The sequence below is a fragment of the Hippoglossus stenolepis genome, chromosome 7 (genome assembly GCF_022539355.2).
Source record: "Hippoglossus stenolepis isolate QCI-W04-F060 chromosome 7, HSTE1.2, whole genome shotgun sequence".
NCBI lineage: Eukaryota > Metazoa > Chordata > Actinopteri > Pleuronectiformes > Pleuronectidae > Hippoglossus > Hippoglossus stenolepis.
The window spans coordinates 2,190,666-2,205,568 of NC_061489.1; the positions used below are offsets into that span (position 1 = coordinate 2,190,666).

At 40.8% G+C, this 14,903-nt stretch overlaps 18 non-coding genes across 18 annotated transcripts; all 18 read left to right on the plus strand.

The window, feature by feature from the left end:
* Window positions 1–8,773: 8,773 nt before the first annotated feature.
* On the plus strand, window positions 8,774–8,861 carry trnay-gua. The gene is given in 2 exon segments: window positions 8,774–8,810; window positions 8,826–8,861. It is a non-coding gene; the product is annotated as a tRNA-Tyr (tRNA).
* A 201-nt stretch (window positions 8,862–9,062) lies between these two features.
* On the plus strand, window positions 9,063–9,150 carry trnay-gua. The gene is given in 2 exon segments: window positions 9,063–9,099; window positions 9,115–9,150. It is a non-coding gene; the product is annotated as a tRNA-Tyr (tRNA).
* Window positions 9,151–9,354: 204 nt separating this feature from the next.
* Window positions 9,355–9,442, plus strand: trnay-gua. The gene is given in 2 exon segments: window positions 9,355–9,391; window positions 9,407–9,442. It is a non-coding gene; the product is annotated as a tRNA-Tyr (tRNA).
* Window positions 9,443–9,672: 230 nt separating this feature from the next.
* trnay-gua lies at window positions 9,673–9,760 on the plus strand. The gene is given in 2 exon segments: window positions 9,673–9,709; window positions 9,725–9,760. It is a non-coding gene; the product is annotated as a tRNA-Tyr (tRNA).
* Window positions 9,761–9,961: 201 nt separating this feature from the next.
* On the plus strand, window positions 9,962–10,049 carry trnay-gua. The gene is given in 2 exon segments: window positions 9,962–9,998; window positions 10,014–10,049. It is a non-coding gene; the product is annotated as a tRNA-Tyr (tRNA).
* Window positions 10,050–10,277: 228 nt separating this feature from the next.
* Window positions 10,278–10,365, plus strand: trnay-gua. Its single transcript is given in 2 exon segments — window positions 10,278–10,314; window positions 10,330–10,365. It is a non-coding gene; the product is annotated as a tRNA-Tyr (tRNA).
* Window positions 10,366–10,566: 201 nt separating this feature from the next.
* Window positions 10,567–10,654, plus strand: trnay-gua. Its single transcript is given in 2 exon segments — window positions 10,567–10,603; window positions 10,619–10,654. It is a non-coding gene; the product is annotated as a tRNA-Tyr (tRNA).
* Window positions 10,655–10,884: 230 nt separating this feature from the next.
* trnay-gua lies at window positions 10,885–10,972 on the plus strand. The gene is given in 2 exon segments: window positions 10,885–10,921; window positions 10,937–10,972. It is a non-coding gene; the product is annotated as a tRNA-Tyr (tRNA).
* Window positions 10,973–11,173: 201 nt separating this feature from the next.
* Window positions 11,174–11,261, plus strand: trnay-gua. Its single transcript is given in 2 exon segments — window positions 11,174–11,210; window positions 11,226–11,261. It is a non-coding gene; the product is annotated as a tRNA-Tyr (tRNA).
* Window positions 11,262–11,491: 230 nt separating this feature from the next.
* Window positions 11,492–11,579, plus strand: trnay-gua. Its single transcript is given in 2 exon segments — window positions 11,492–11,528; window positions 11,544–11,579. It is a non-coding gene; the product is annotated as a tRNA-Tyr (tRNA).
* Window positions 11,580–11,852: 273 nt separating this feature from the next.
* trnay-gua lies at window positions 11,853–11,940 on the plus strand. Its single transcript is given in 2 exon segments — window positions 11,853–11,889; window positions 11,905–11,940. It is a non-coding gene; the product is annotated as a tRNA-Tyr (tRNA).
* A 228-nt stretch (window positions 11,941–12,168) lies between these two features.
* trnay-gua lies at window positions 12,169–12,256 on the plus strand. Its single transcript is given in 2 exon segments — window positions 12,169–12,205; window positions 12,221–12,256. It is a non-coding gene; the product is annotated as a tRNA-Tyr (tRNA).
* A 1,063-nt stretch (window positions 12,257–13,319) lies between these two features.
* trnay-gua lies at window positions 13,320–13,406 on the plus strand. The gene is given in 2 exon segments: window positions 13,320–13,356; window positions 13,372–13,406. It is a non-coding gene; the product is annotated as a tRNA-Tyr (tRNA).
* Window positions 13,407–13,612: 206 nt separating this feature from the next.
* trnay-gua lies at window positions 13,613–13,700 on the plus strand. The gene is given in 2 exon segments: window positions 13,613–13,649; window positions 13,665–13,700. It is a non-coding gene; the product is annotated as a tRNA-Tyr (tRNA).
* A 225-nt stretch (window positions 13,701–13,925) lies between these two features.
* On the plus strand, window positions 13,926–14,013 carry trnay-gua. Its single transcript is given in 2 exon segments — window positions 13,926–13,962; window positions 13,978–14,013. It is a non-coding gene; the product is annotated as a tRNA-Tyr (tRNA).
* A 201-nt stretch (window positions 14,014–14,214) lies between these two features.
* On the plus strand, window positions 14,215–14,302 carry trnay-gua. The gene is given in 2 exon segments: window positions 14,215–14,251; window positions 14,267–14,302. It is a non-coding gene; the product is annotated as a tRNA-Tyr (tRNA).
* A 229-nt stretch (window positions 14,303–14,531) lies between these two features.
* Window positions 14,532–14,620, plus strand: trnay-gua. The gene is given in 2 exon segments: window positions 14,532–14,569; window positions 14,585–14,620. It is a non-coding gene; the product is annotated as a tRNA-Tyr (tRNA).
* A 193-nt stretch (window positions 14,621–14,813) lies between these two features.
* Window positions 14,814–14,901, plus strand: trnay-gua. The gene is given in 2 exon segments: window positions 14,814–14,850; window positions 14,866–14,901. It is a non-coding gene; the product is annotated as a tRNA-Tyr (tRNA).
* Window positions 14,902–14,903: the final 2 nt, after the last annotated feature.

Here is a 14,903-nt window from a genome sequence, read left to right on the forward strand (position 1 = left end):
CACCTTTTATACTGGGTTAATGACCTTTAACCCCACCATTTCTGCCAAACACACAAACACTTCAAAGTGCGAAAATTGCCAAACTCTACACTGCCAAGACTTTCAAATCCCTCAACTTTGTGGATTCCTTTGTTAATTTGTGATTTTGATCATGTCAGAGATGACTACAGCAAACTCTGTCAAGCAGTAGTAGAGGACATCTCTTCTTCTGATGAGATTGAATCAATAGTGGCAGCCTCCCAAATAAAATATTCCTGTTGTGAACACCCCAGAGATTATTTCAGAACTTTGAGACATGTGTACTTTCACGGCAAGAATGCACCAGTCTAAGAATGTTATAGTAAAGCATCATTGGTGAAGTTTAATGTCAAATGGCGTCCTCCTCTGCAGTGTCCAGTCATTTGTTAGTTAAAGAGATATTTCAGCCTCTTCCCATTCCCATATTGTAAAGTGTTAACTTTTTTCAAATCTGCTGACATCTTAGAAACTTCCAAAGAGCCTCTGTAGTGATGCACACAGTTTTCATTTAGCCTACTAGCTGTAGCATTATATGATTGTTTATAACTTTGTTTCTGAGAAATCATGTTTTTATCGAGTATGGAGTAATACTGTGTCGTCACCAGCAATACTATGTCAATGAACTCCCACACTGGTTTTGTTAAATTTAAGGTTAGTATTCACAACTAAGCCTGGTGTGAAGCAGGAGATTAAGAGCCAAGCCAAGCTAGAACACACACAAAGATGCACTCTATGAATGCAAACACAAAGTTCTGTGTTTCTAAATTGACTTGTGTAAAAACGTTATTACTGTCAGCATATCATTGACATTTCTTTTATACCTGTATTTTACTACAACTCCATATTATCTGCACTTTTAAGTAATCCCATTAAATTAATTTACCTCCCTACTGTAATTAAACCATCAAGTATTTTGTTTCACTAACACTATTCGGCCCAATATTGACAATACAGATATTTCCACTGTGACTTTAAATACACAATTACTGAGATGCTGGTGTACTAATGACAGCAAAGTGATGAGACACTCATTACTAGATTCATGATACATAACTGATTTTATGGCACACGCTGAGATATTGAATATTTATTTGAAAAATGTGTTCCTTTCCCTGCGTTTGTCTTCAAAGGCTTACAGCCTCAGCTGTATTAACTGCTGAAAACATCCATCTTTTTGTGTCCCTCATTTCCCAGGTTCTTTCAGCAACAAAGATTGTTTGAAAAAAATGTTTTTTAATGATTAAGTCCTCTCACTTATCCACAAGCATAACTTTTAGAGAGGACCAGTAATTTGGAATCAAAAAAATCTAAACTGATCATGAATTAAACTACTTTGAACGAGTTATTAGACCAAAAAGGCTCTGATCATTAATATTAAAATTCTTAATGATGACGGTTTCAACGTAGAAATATTTTTGAGCATTTGTATCACAATTACTACAACATTCACAAATGAATTTCCTCTTTCTGTGTAAGGTTTCCTCTAGTGTTTATGGGCCGATGAGACTTCAGGAACAACCCGAGATTGTCAGGGCTTCAGGTCATATCCAGAGGAACAGGTCTGTCTCTTCACTCTGAATCAGGAAACCAACTCCTGCACATGGTCACATACTTTTTGAGTTTCTGTTAGGGGTGGGTAGTCAAGGAAATGGACCCAGTTTAGGGTTTCTCTGCTCGCTGCAAGTAGCCTCAAGAAAGGCACTGGGACGCTTGTATGCCGTTACAAGACAATGCTTGTGAGAATTACTTTTGGTACTACAATCACAGAATAGTTGTGTGTAATACAACAACAGAAACAAGCAATAAAATGAAACATTAAAAGGAGCAGTTTATGTGAACTACTTCTCCTGCTCCTGTGACAATATCAGCCGTGCCCTAATACACCTCTCCTGGCTCCCCACCCCACGACATATTCCTTTGAGATAGTCCTTTAAGCCCTCAATAACCAGTCTTCCTCCTACGTCAGTGACCCTCTTCACCAGCTCACTTCTTCCTCAAATGTCAGTCTCCTGTTGCCACCACCCAGGAACAACAACTGACCCTGGAGTGACAGGACCACCCACCTTCACACACATGTGTCACTGCTCCAATCTTGCTATGTCCAAGAAGTATCTTAAAGTAATTTCAACTGCCTTTAATATTTGATTTCATTTATTGATCTACACTGCTGCTCTTGTGTCATTTATTACATATTTATCATGTTTTTTTAACTTGACATGTCATGTATCTTTGAGTATCTATAAATAAAATAAATAAATACTTACTACATTAAGGCAATGTTATAAAGGCTGCTATTCAGAAACAGACTGTTCCCCAGGGCACAGCACAGTAAGTGCACACATTCAGTAGCTGTGTGCCAATTCACGTAACTGTTCTTTCAGAGGACACTTTATGTATTCTACAATACATGGCAATTTAAAATGTACTCCTCTGACCCTCTTTTAAGTGTTTGCCATAATCTATTGCAATGAATCGTGGGAGATACTGCATCAATGTCATGGATCCTTTGTTGCTTCAGAGTACCATGATACAACTAACTCAGTTTCTTTATGCAACAGCAAATGAACAGTTAAGCTTTATTGCAACATGACTTCCCTGTAAAGTTTGAAAATCAGCATTGCATCAACCTTACAGTTAAATGATATGTTTCCCGTGAGCTGCATCTTTGTACAATCAACTCTTATTGCATTAGTAAGAGCACCCGACTATGAAACCACCCAACAGTGCAGATAACGTCATGACATTTCTGCTGGTTATTTTGCAGAATAAAAATAAAATGAATAGCACAAATATAAACACCAAATAATCTACCTATGGTTCTAAAAATCATAAAGTATGCATGATTTGTATTCATGGATGGTTGATTGGGTAAATCACTTGTAAAGTCCTTTAAGCAGGATCTATTTTCCCAGTGAATAAGCATCACAGAGAGCTCAGGTGTCCGCTCATGCTCTCCCATCTTAGCTCCGGGGCATCCTGTTCTCAGTGCTGTGATTTGATTCCCTGTCCGTCATCAAATTGCATTACTACTGGCCCAGTGTGCACAGCCTCACCAGGATATCAGTACCGATTGCCGGCCATAATTACAGGGTAATGTTTGAAAGAAGCAGCATCTGAACAAGACGTTATCAATATTTATGCCACTGCTTATTTCATAAGCCCCTCATTTTAAGGTCACATGGACACATTATGCAGAGTTATGGACTATGATAATACAATAAGTGAAGTGATGACCTTACATTTGTCCCTCCTTTTGTATCAATGCTGCGGGTGAAATACAGTATGACCTGCACAAATATGGCTTTCTGCTGTTTAAAATGCATAGATCAGTGTGTAGCCAGTTTTGTCCAGCATTAAAATTAAATTGAAATGCAGAAAAACATTTTTGGGGATTTCAGAATGAATTTATCATTTTGTGGTGTCGTAGGTTTTGTATAAAAATTATAAAATAGATATATTCTCAATCTAAAATCAACATTACAGAATGACAAAGTAAAAATATGAATGTGTGAATTTTTTACAACTGAATTAAAAATGTAAAAATGAAATATCTCATGTACAAAAGCATTCTCACCCTAACTTCAGTATTTAGAAGCTCCGAACGCTCCAACTATATACCTCACTTATATATACTTCACTTCTTTACTTCATCTCCTGCACTTGGTCTTATTGACAAGATTTAGCACTTTGTATTTACTTCAAGGTCTCTTGCTGTACTGAAGCTTTAGTCATCCCCCTCAGTTGTAAGTGGATGTGGATAAACGTCAACATGAGCAAATGGAAATGTAATATCTGCCATTAAGATTTAGAAAACCAAACCTTTTCCAAAATTACACTCTGCTTTTGCTTTTTCATGTTCTAAACCCTGAAATGTAAAACTTTTTACATTTCACAAAAGCACAGGTTCATATTCTTAATGGCAGTCTAACAGGACTGATTCGTCCTACATACTGAGCACCTCACTCAACTAAATTTCCAGTTAGATTCATATAGGAAGCACCACAGTGTTGTAAAGCTTATTGCTGTGGGTGCATGGAGAACATTTTACAGCAACTAAGATGAGCATGTCCTCATATTTATCAAGTCAGAGTTTAAGTGATCTTTTTTTAATTCGTAAAATAAATTGCCCAAAAAGTGACATATAAATAGACAGAAAGACATTGTAAAAAACAGACAATAAGATAGCAATTACAATTATGTATGTATGTAACTAAAAGTTAGGGTTAGGGTCGATTTTTTATGTAAATGGGTGGGGTTAAGAGGGTAAATGAGAATCAGACCAGACTGAGCGCCTTTCCACCAAGCCCACCAGCCTGGACCATTCCCAGGCTACAAGCCAGGGGATCTGTCCTCTGTATGAGTGTGTTCCATAGTTCAGTTTCCAGGTTATCTTTAGTTTAGCAAATTCAATAAGCTCAGACTCAATTCAACAATTAATTTCCATCATGCTCAAACAATTGTTTGGCTTTACTGTACAGTTTTCATAGCAGTGCTTTTCTATGTGAGGCAATTTGGCATGCAGATGGGGAAGACTGGGGAATCGAACTGCCTACCTTCTGGTTGGAGGACAATCGCTCTACCGCTCAGCCACAGCCACAAAGAACTCTTCATCCATATGACCTTTGTTTCGCCATGGCCCCGCCCCCACTCACCCACATAGAGTGACACCATAGACTGTATGAGCGACACACACAGTGAGATTGGAGGAGCAGCCCGTTAATGTGAACCAGCCGGTAAGTGACTTTGTTGAAGAACAGTGGAAACACACAGTGAAATACAGAGTTTCCTCTATGATCCACAGCTGCACAATGATCAGAAGGTTGGTTTGTATCGTGCTGGAGTTTCCTGTGTCGTCCTCCATTCTCCTGCTGACCTGCTCTCACTTTAACTAATAAACACCAACACTCATCACAAGTTATTAGGACCTTATCAGTACATGAGGTTTACCTAGTGTTTGAGACTGCATTTAAACATAATGAAAAACTAGTCGTCAATATTTTGTACGCTTAGCACAACACCAGACGTGACGTGAACAGGACTCAGTGTTAAAGTGACCGAAGGATCCAGATTCATGATCTGACACCATCGATTAATAAGTAAATACAAAATCGTAAGTGTGTCATCTAAATCATAATCATCACAATGAAAAAAATTGAACGTGAACTAGTTAATTTTTGGAACTGTGAACTTAGTTCAAAATTTAAAAAAAAATTAGCTATGAACGTGAACTAGTTAATTTTCCTCTGTATGAACTGAACTTTGAACTAGTTCTTTTTAAGTGTGGACTGGCACAACACTGTTGGTTCTGGTACATATTCATTACACAAAGCACACTGATACACAAAAATCTTCACTTTGGAGGGTGTATATAAAGAATCTCTGTTTTCAAGACTTAAAATGTCATCTGCATGGGGCGGTGAGGCCCAAATGTAGAAAAAAATGTTAATTTTGCAAAATGTCTGCATTCGTTTCAACAGAGAAGACCTCCGTCAAATTCCATCCACTTGCTTGGAGAGTTGGACCAGGTACCGCGAAAGTCAAGATCCTTGGTTCAGAGGATCTTGACTTAGGTGGGCATTGCCTCCAGCAGCCACACCTAATTTGCATACACCAAAAAACAACACAAGGGTTTGACACAAGGAGCCAGCTGCAGCTGTAAATCGACTTTGACGTGCATGACCACCTAAATCTAATCAGTTCATCTTTGGGTCCAAGAGAATGTTAGTTGTGCTAAATGTATATAAATCCCCTCTGGTCATTCCTGATGTAGCTCATTCATGTGGAATGTGAGGACACTGTGACCTCAACCTTAGACAAACACTATGTAATCAGTTCATCCTTGAGTTCAAGTCAACCAAATTTGAAGAAATGCAAGGCATTAATAAGAAATGTTTCAGGCCACAGCTGTCGGTGTGGTCTGAAAATGTTGTGCATGGTTTGTCCAAACCTAACATGTTTTTACATTTGTTGTTTAAAAAATGGGGCGACAAGATAGCCGAATGGTTAGAGGGCATCTAATCGTTTGGCACCGCAGGTCTCTCCCCTCCTCTCTCACCCGATTCCCTGTCTCTCCTTTATTGTGACTGTCAAATTAAAGGCAACAAAGGCAAAAACTTAAAATTTTAAATGACTAAATAAATAAATAGGTCTCACATCTATATAATGGCTTAAGATATCCTGTTACAGAAGAATTCTGTTAAGAAAAGTTAAATCATCACAGCCTTGACAGAGCACATTAACTCAGTGGACAGTAACGTAATTTAATGTTAAACATTAGTTTCCTTCTATTCACCTCCAGGTTGGTTAGATTTATTCAAACATGGTGCTCATAGCACACATCACACCATTTTATGTCCCATTTTTTACCCTTTTGTAAACCAGGGGAGTCTCCATTAATGGAAGTTCATCACAGCCAGATGCAGTGACAGATAGAAACGAGCTAATGACCAAGACAATTAATAGCACGGATGAGAGCTTCCTCCCTCCTCCTCCACCTCCTGCTATATTCCTTAAATATGAGTGTTTAATTAAGCAGCAATATTAATTAGGACTTTATGATATTAAGATGTGTGGGGGAGGAGGGGGAAGCAGATCTGAGACTAGTTAGAGTTAATGAGTTTAAGACAAATGACATGCAAAAAGACGTGTACCATGCTCTGCACTTTGCCCCTTCGTTTAATGGCTCCAAGACTGCAACATGAGAGAGCTGGTTGATGATGATGAGAAAGATTCATGTTCTTCCAAGGTAATACAGTGTTAATGACTGTGGAGCTGAACATTAGTGGGTAGCAGTAGGTGGAGGGAGAGAAGAAGTAAAATAGGTTATTGTGGTTTGGTATGTGTTACTTGACACCAAGGTGCTACTCCCTCAATTGATGTATTGTGAAGCGAATGCGTGAAGCGACTGAAGAGGTTTTGTTTGGGAAGAAGTGGGACATTGAGCGGTGAGCTGGTCCCTCGGATTGAGCCACCTTCCGATTGTCAATATTTGCCTGAGTGAGTGCTAACACTGAGGCCTTGAGAGTCTGAGTCAACTCTTGCTTAATAAATGAATCAAGCAAGCAAAATGCATTTTAAAGACGTGTACTGTTTAATTTACAGCTGAAAGACTTTTCATTATTAAATTAAGTGCCTGGTGTAAAACTATTCTAAGTGCATTGAGTGATAAATGATGTGTGCTGTGTGTTGCATAATAGAGTCCCCTATCTTAACACTGGACATAATGATCCACCTAGCTCTATTTGTAATAGGCTGAATATATGCATATATATGCAATATACCTGGCAGCAAATAGACATATCCTGTTTATTTCAATCCGTTGGCATTTCAACAGTAGGATGGTTTTGGAAGAATATATTTCATCAGATGTCTCTCTTGTGAGAAATTCAACTTTATTTCCCTTGAAGCTGAACAGTAGAGTAGAAGATGAATAAATTTGGTGTGATTCATTGAATGCTACCACTGTTTGATTTACTTTCACAAAGCTGTTTTCATGCCACAGGTAGCTTCTTTCAAAAGATGGTATTAGGGTCCTCAGGTGGGGGTGTGTGAAGTTGTCTTTTTATAAACTCTATGTATAATTGTGCAATTGGGTGTAGAAGTTTTGCTGTGAGATCTAGAACTGACTTAAATAACTAAATTACCTTATATTACCACATCCCCACAGCATTAAGGTCTCCCATCTTAAACATAACCTTCAAATGCATTTATAACCATAACATTCGGACTTGAAATATATATATTCTTCCCAGTCTCACAAGTCAAGTCTCTGCGGTTGTATAACTTCTCTGCCAGACCCTGTTCTCACGACGCCAGGCATACTCGGCAGCTTTTACACCGGCAACAACGTCCCTGAACTCACTTCAACAGGAGTGTCCACTTCTGGTGGACACTCCTGGTTACATGTTTGAAACCATAGTCAGTTGAAAACTCACTTGTTTTGTGTCCGTAGAACTTCCATTATTGCTTATGAATGTCTCTGTGATACTGCGTCGTGCAATATTCCCGCTGACCCTCATTCAACAACTTAATTTTTACGACATAAGATCTGAATCCTTATTATTTGTCCCACTAAAATATGAAAAAATATATATAATAACGAAAAAAACACTTGTCCCACCTAGACGTCAACCTGGACAGTGACTCATTGAGAATACCACAGAGCTAAATGGTCAAACATTCTGTTTGTAATGCTTACATAGAGATGTGATTCTTCTTAATGAAATGATATCAATAAATCTTGTTTTTATAGCAATGTAAATCACATTTTTATCCATTTGTAGTTGCACAAACACATATTTGATGTTTATTTTGACTAGAATGGTCTTTTCTTATTGAATAGAATTGATATAATGTTAATTATATATAACTATATAACTATATATATATATATAACTATATAACTATATATATATATAACTATATATATATAACTATATATATATATAACTCAGTTTGAAGAGCGGAGGACTGTAGGTTACATACGCTGACATCCTTAGGTCGCTGGTTCAACTCCGGCTCGAAGGAGGAGTCTTTTACAGTTGGAAATTTGCATCTGAGACATAACGACTCGCAACTTATCATCAGCCCTTCACACCTCTAGTCAGGGTACCTCAACGACCCATAAGCAGCTCCAGAGGGCGGGCCGTCAATGTCCTGAATGTTTAGCATAGGGACTCTGAACACAGTTGAACATTTTCTAACCAGGATATGGACATTTTCCAAAAGTTTGCTACACTGTTAAAAGTGATATAACCCTTCGATAGCTCAGTTGGAAGAGCGGAGGACTGTAGGTTACATATGTTGACATCCTTAGGTCGCTGGTTCAACTCCGGCTCGAAGGAGGAGTCTTTTATAGGCTAAACAATCACAAGATAGCAACAGCAGTTCACACCTCTAGTCAGGGTACCTCAATGACCAAAAAGTAGGCTTGGCAGTCAATGTCCTGAATGTTTAGCCTAGAGACTCAGAAGGCAGTTCAACGTGTTCTAACCAGGATATGGGCATTTTCCAAAAGTATGCTACACTGTTAAACCTGATTTAACCCTTCGATAGCTCAGTTGGAAGAGTGGAGAACTGTAGGTTACATATGTTGACATCCTTAGGTCGCTGGTTCAATTCCGGCTCGAAGGAGGAGTCTTTTATGGGCTTAACGATCACAAGATATCAACAGCAGTTCACACCTCTAGTCAGGGTACCTCAACGACCCAAAAGCAACTGAGGCGGGCCGTCAATGTCCTGAATGTTTAGCATAGGGACTCTGAAGACAGTTCAACATTTTCTAACCAGGATACAGACATTTTCCAAAGAATGCTACACTGTTAAACATGATTTAACCCTTCGATAGCTTAGTTGGAAGAGCGGAGGACTGTAGGTTACATACGCTGACATCCTTAGGTCGCTGGTTCAACTCCGGCTCGAAGGAGGAGTCTTTTACAGTTGGAAATTTGCACCTGAGACTTAACGACTCGCAACATATCATCAGCCCTTCACACCTCTAGTCAGGGTACCTCAACGACCCAAAAGCAGCTAGAGAGGGCGGGGCAGTCATTGAGCTGAAGGTTTAGCATAGGGACTCTGAAGACAGTTGAATGTTTTCTAACCAGGATATGGACATTTTCCAAAAGTATGCTACACTGTTAAACCTGATTTAACCCTTCGATAGCTCAGTTGGAAGAGCGGAGGACTGTAGGTTACATATGTTGACATCCTTAGGTCGCTGGTTCAACTCTGGCTCGAAGGAGGAGTCTTTTATAGGCTAAACGATCACAAGATATCAACAGCAGTTCACACCTCTAGTCAGGGTACCTCAATGACCAAAAAGTAGGCTGGGCAGTCAATGTCCTGAATGTTTAGCATAGGGACTCTGAAGACAGTTGAACATTTTCTAACCAGGATATGGACATTTTCCAAAAGAATGCTACACTGTTAAACCTGATTTAACCCTTCGATAGCTCAGTTGGAAGAGCGGAGGACTGTAGGTTACATATGTTGACATCCTTAGGTCGCTGGTTCAACTCCGGCTCGAAGGAGGAGTCTTTTACAGTTGGAAATTTGCACCTGAGACTTAACGACTAGCAACATATCATCAGCCCTTCACACCTCGAGTCAGGGTACCTCAACGACCCAAAAGCAGCTAGAGAGGGCGGCAGTCATTGAGCTGAAGGTTTAGCATAGGGACTCTGAAGACAGTTGAACATTTTCTAACCAGGATATGGACATTTTCCAAAAGTATGCTACACTGTTAAACATGATATAACCCTTCGATAGCTCAGTTGGAAGAGCGGAGGACTGTAGGTTACATATGTTGACATCCTTAGGTCGCTGGTTCAACTCCGGCTCGAAGGAGGAGCCTTTTATAGGCTTAACGATCACAAGATATCAACAGCAGTTCACACCTCTAGTCAGGGTACCTCAATGACCAAAAAGTAGGCTGGGCAGTCAATGTCCTGAATGTTTAGCATAGGGACTCTGAAGACAGTTGAATGTTTTCTAACCAGGATATGGACATTTTCCAAAAGTATGCTACACTGTTAAACCTGATTTAACCCTTCGATAGCTCAGTTGGAAGAGCGGAGGACTGTAGGTTACATATGTTGACATCCTTAGGTCGCTGGTTCAACTCCGGCTCGAAGGAGGAGTCTTTTACAGTTGGAAATTTGCATCTGAGACTTAACGACTCGCAACTTATCATCAGCCCTTCACACCTCTAGTCAGGGTACCTCAACGACCCAAAAGCAGCTAGAGAGGGCGGGGCAGTCATTGAGCTGAAGGTTTAGCATAGGGACTCTGAAGACAGTTGAACATTTTCTAACCAGGATATGGACATTTTCCAAAAGAATGCTACACTGTTAAAAGTGATATAACCCTTCGATAGCTCAGTTGGAAGAGCGGAGGACTGTAGGTTACATATGTTGACATCCTTAGGTCGCTGGTTCAACTCCGGCTCGAAGGAGAAGTCTTTTAAAGGCTAAACGATCACAAGATATCAACAGCAGTTCACACCTCTAGTCAGGGTACCTCAATGACCAAAAAGTAGGCTGGGCAGTCAATGTCCTGAATGTTTAGCCTAGAGACTCAGAAGGCAGTTCAACGTGTTCTAACCAGGATATGGGCATTTTCCAAAAGTATGCTACACTGTTAAACCTGATTTAACCCTTCGATAGCTCAGTTGGAAGAGCGGAGGACTGTAGGTTACATATGTTGATATCCTTAGGTCGCTGGTTCAACTCCGGCTCGAAGGAGGAGTCTTTTACAGTTGGAAATTTGCACCTGAGACTTAACGACTAGCAACATATCATCAGCCCTTCACACCTCTAGTCAGGATACCTCAACGACCCAAAAGCAGCTAGAGAGGGCGGGGCAGTCATTGAGCTGAAGGTTTAGCATAGGGACTCTGAAGACAGTTGAACGTTTTCTAACCAGGATATGGACATTTTCCAAAAGTATGCTACACTGTTAAAAGTGATATAACCCTTCGATAGCTCAGTTGGAAGAGCGGAGGACTGTAGGTTACATATGTTGACATCCTTAGGTCGCTGGTTCAACTCCGGCTCGAAGGAGGAGTCTTTTATAGGCTTAACGATCACAAGATAGCAACAGCAGTTCACCTCTAGTCAGGTACCTCAATGACCAAAGTATGCGGTTTAGCTTACGATCACAAGATAGCAACAGCAGTTCACACCTCTAGTCAGGGTACCTCAATGACCAAAAAGTAGGCTTGGCAGTCAATGTCCTGAATGTTTAGCCTAGAGACTCAGAAGGCAGTTCAACGTGTTCTAACCAGGATATGGGCATTTTCCAAAAGTATGCTACACTGTTAAACCTGATTTAACCCTTCGATAGCTCAGTTGGAAGAGCGGAGAACTGTAGGTTACATATGTTGACATCCTTAGGTCGCTGGTTCAACTCCGGCTCGAAGGAGGAGTCTTTTACAGTTGGAAATTTGCACCTGAGACTTAACGACTCGCAACATATCATCAGCCCTTCACACCTCTAGTCAGGGTACCTCAACGACCCAAAAGCAGCTAGAGAGGGGGGCAGTCATTGAGCTGAAGGTTTAGCATAGGGACTCTGAAGACAGTTGAACGTTTTCTAACCAGGATATGGACATTTTCCAAAAGTATGCTACACTGTTAAACCTGATTTAACCCTTCGATAGCTCAGTTGGAAGAGCGGAGGACTGTAGGTTACATATGTTGACATCCTTAGGTCGCTGGTTCAACTGCGGCTCGAAGGAGGAGTCTTTTATAGGCTAAACAATCACAAGATATCAACAGCAGCTCACATCAGGTACTCAATGACCAAAAATAGGCTGGGCAGTCAATGAGTCCTGAAGGTTTAGCATAGGACTCGAAGACAGTTGAACATTTTCTAACCAGGATATGGACATTTTCCAAAAGTATGCTACACTGTTAAAATGATTTAACCTTCGATAGCTCAGTTGGAAGAGCGGAGGACTGTAGGTTACATATGTTGATCCTTAGGTCGCTGGTTCAACTCGCTCGAAGGAGAAGTTGAATTTATGAGACTTAACGATCGCAACATATCATCAGCCCTTCACACCTCTAGTCAGGTACCTCAACGACCCAAAGCAGCTGAAGGGGCAGTCATTGACCTGAAGGTTTAGCATAGGGACTGAACACAGTTGAACATTTTAACCAGGATATGGACATTTTCAAAGTATGCTACACTGTTAAAAGTGATATAACTCGATAGCTCAGTTGAGCGGAGGACTGTAGGTTACATATGTTGACATCCTTAGGTCGCTGGTTCAACTCCGCTCAAGGAGGAGTCTTTTATAGACTTAACGATCGCAACATATCATCAGCCCTTCACACCTCTAGTCAGGGTACCTCAATGACCAAAAAGTAGGAGGTGCAGTCAATGTCCTGAATGTTTAGCATAGGGACTCTGAAGACAGTTCAATATTTTCTAACCAGGATATGGACATTTTCCAAAAGAATGCTACACTGTTAAACATGATTTAACCCTTCGATAGCTCAGTTGGAAGAGCGGAGGACTGTAGGTTACATATGTTGACATCCTTAGGTCGCTGGTTCAACTCGGCCGAAGGAGGAGTCTTTTACAGTTGAAATTTGCACCTGAGACTTAACGACTGCAACATATCATCAGCCCTTCACACCTCTAGTCAGGGTACCTCAACGACCCAAAAGCAGCTAGAGAGGCGGGGCAGTCATTGAGCTGAAGGTTTAGCATAGGGACTCTGAAGACATGAACGTTTTCTAACCAGGATATGGACATTTTCCAAAAGTATGCTACACTGTTAAAAGTGATATAACCCTTCGATAGCTCAGTTGGAAGAGCGGAGGACTGTAGGTTACATATGTTGACATCCTTAGGTGCTGGTTCAACTCCGGCTCGAAGGAGGAGTCTTTTACATATTTAAGACTTAACGACACAACATATCATCAGCCCTTCACACCTCTAGTCAGGGTACCTCAACGACCAAAAAGCAGGGCAGGGCAGTCATTGAGCTGAAGGTTTAGCATAGGGACTCTGAAGACAGTTGAATTTTCTAACCAGGATATGGACATTTTCCAAAAGTATGCTACACTGTTAAACCTGATTTAACCCTTCGATAGCTCAGTTGGAAGAGGGGAGGACTGTAGGTTACATATGTTGACATCCTTAGGTCGCTGGTTCAACTCCGGCTCGAAGGAGGAGTCTTTACAGTTGAAATTTGCACCTGAGACTTAACGACTGCAACATATCATCAGCCCTTCACACCTCTAGTCAGGGTACCTCAACGACTCAAAAGCAGCTAGAGGGCGGGGCAGTCATTGAGCTGAAGGTTTAGCATAGGGACTCTGAAGACAGTTGAACATTTTCTAACCAGGATATGGACATTTTCCAAAAGTATGCTACACTGTTAAACGTGATATAACCCTTCGATAGCTCAGTTGGAAGAGCGGAGGACTGTAGGTTACATATGTTGACATCCTTAGGTCGCTGGTTCAACTGCGGCTCGAAGGAGGAGTCTTTTATAGGCTAAACAATCACAAGATATCAACAGCAGTTCACACCTCTAGTCAGGGTACCTCAATGACCAAAAAGTAGGCTGTGCAGTCAATGTCCTGAATGTTTAGCATAGGGACTCTGAAGACAGTTCAATGTTTTCTAACCAGGATATGGACATTTTCCAAAAGTATGCTACACTGTTAAACCTGATTTAACCCTTCGATAGCTCAGTTGGAAGAGCGGAGGACTGTAGGTTACATATGTTGACATCCTTAGGTCGCTGGTTCAACTCCGGCTCGAAGGAGGAGTCTTTTACAGTTGGAAATTTGCACCTGAGACTTAACGACTCGCAACATATCATCAGCCCTTCACACCTCGAGTCAGGGTACCTCAACGACCCAAAAGCAGCTAGAGAGGGCGGGGCAGTCATTGAGCTGAAGGTTTAGCATAGGGACTCTGAAGACAGTTGAACATTTTCTAACCAGGATATGGACATTTTCCAAAAGTATGCTACACTGTTAAACCTGATTTAACCCTTCGATAGCTCAGTTGGAAGAGCGGAGGACTGTAGGTTACATATGTTGACATCCTTAGGTCGCTGGTTCAACTCCGGCTCAAGGAGGAGTCTTTAGACTAACGACAACATATCAACAGCCCTTCACACCTCTAGTCAGGGTACCTCAATGACCAAAAAGTAGGATGTGCAGTCAATGTCCTGAATGTTTAGCATAGGGACTCTGAAGACAGTTGAACGTGTTCTAACCAGGATATGGGCATTTTCCAAAAGTATGCTACACTGTTAAACCTAATTTAACCCTTCGATAGCTCAGTTGGAAGAGCGGAGGACTGTAGGTTACATATGTTGACATCCTTAGGTCGCTGGTTCAACTCCGGCTCGAAGGAGG